We start from the raw sequence: 1740 nt of genomic DNA on the forward strand, positions 1-1740 counted from the left end.
CAATTAGATTTTACACTGGGCAGCCTCATCTCCTTGTACCTAAACTCATGCTCCCCTCTCCCTCCCCAACAAACTTGACCTACACTTGATGTTTCTGTTTCTGGTAACACTTAATTATCAGAGGTACTGAAGCTTGAAGCCCACAGAAAATAAAATGCCTTCTTTTTTTTTTTTTTTAATTTAAACTCTCTGTTAGGTGTTTGTATTCTGTTAGCTGATCTGAGTAGGAAATGTGTATTAATCATCGTTTTAAGCTCACGTATTACTGACTCTGCACACACGGACAATGGTTCAAAATGGCATGATTGGTACAAATGATCATCACAAATGATCATCAAATTGTTTATGATTCATCCAACGTTCCAAATATGATTTCCCTGCCTACCTGAAACATTTATTTTATTTTTTGAATCAATTTATTATTAATAAAAAATTATGGGTTTCTCTTGTAGGCTTCTAGTCATAATAAATCACAATATGATCTTAATTATCTCTGGATTAATACTACCATAAAATACCAAATACCACTTTTTCAATATGTTGGATTATATGAGTTGCCACAAGATCACTTTAGAGCAATGTGCTCAGGGGAGCTTTAATATTGCCAGATCGTTGTGATTTTGCACTAATACTTATGTTTCCAATTAAGATGGCAGTGAATGTGAAAAACTTTACCAAGACCCCAGTAATGGGCCTAACTTAGAAGAGAGTAATCTCCAAGCATAGGGTGATATTTGAGCAAAGTGAGTCCCAGTTAATTTAAGGTAGTGATGGGGAACTAGAAGAACTTTAATAAGATCACTAATGGCCAAGACTATTAAGGTGGTAATTCCAGTTACGGGAAGTCCTCTGCCTAGAGGTGGAGAAGCAGGAAAACACAACATGTTTCAGAATGGAATGTCATATGAGGGTTGACAAAGGTAACTGGACAGTTGGTAGAGGAAAATTGGTAGGATCTCCACTGCACAATGTCTCCGATTGAAGTAACTGAGCTTTGTGAGTATTCTCTCACTGTGTTAATTGTGTTTACTGTCTGGAAAATTTCCTGTTGTAGAATAAAACATGTCTACCCCAAATATTAGGAAACCGGGTGATATATTGCACTGGGAAAGTCTGCAGTTGGGGACCTCTCCAAATTATTAAGGAGTAATGATGTCAGTTTGAAAATTAAAGTGTGTCTGAGTCAGGCCATGGTTTTCCCAATCATTTGTTGTGCATCTGAGAGTTGGACTATGAAGATGGACAGCAGAAGAAGAATCGATGACTTTGAACAGTGGTGGTGGAGAAGAGCATCGGACATCCCTTGGATGGCCAAAAGAACAAGCAAATATGTCTGGGAGAGGGTGGAGCTGGAGTACTCTTTGGAGGCAAGGATGATAAGGCTTCACCTTACATACTTTGGTCATATTGCTAGGAGGGGCTATTGCTTGGAGAGGGACATGATGCTTCGAAGGGTGGGAAGTCGGTGAAGAAGAGGAAGACCCTCAAGCAGGTGGATTGACATGGTGACTGTCATAAAGGGGATCCTAATGTGTCAGGAAGTGTAAAGACGGCACAGGACACGATAGGGCTCAGATCCGCTGTTGGTATGAGTCATAGTTGATTTGATGATACCTAACAACTGCAAACCCAAATACCTTAATGTTATCCATAATAGAAGATTTCCAAAGACAGCACAGGAAGATAAAGCAAAGTATTATAATGAAATGTGCAAAGAACTGGAGTCAGAAAATCAAAAGG

Source organism: Elephantulus edwardii, unplaced genomic scaffold, assembly GCF_000299155.1.
Source record: "Elephantulus edwardii isolate Elephantulus edwardi_28Jun2011 unplaced genomic scaffold, EleEdw1.0 scaffold00088, whole genome shotgun sequence".
Classification (NCBI taxonomy): domain Eukaryota; kingdom Metazoa; phylum Chordata; class Mammalia; order Macroscelidea; family Macroscelididae; genus Elephantulus; species Elephantulus edwardii.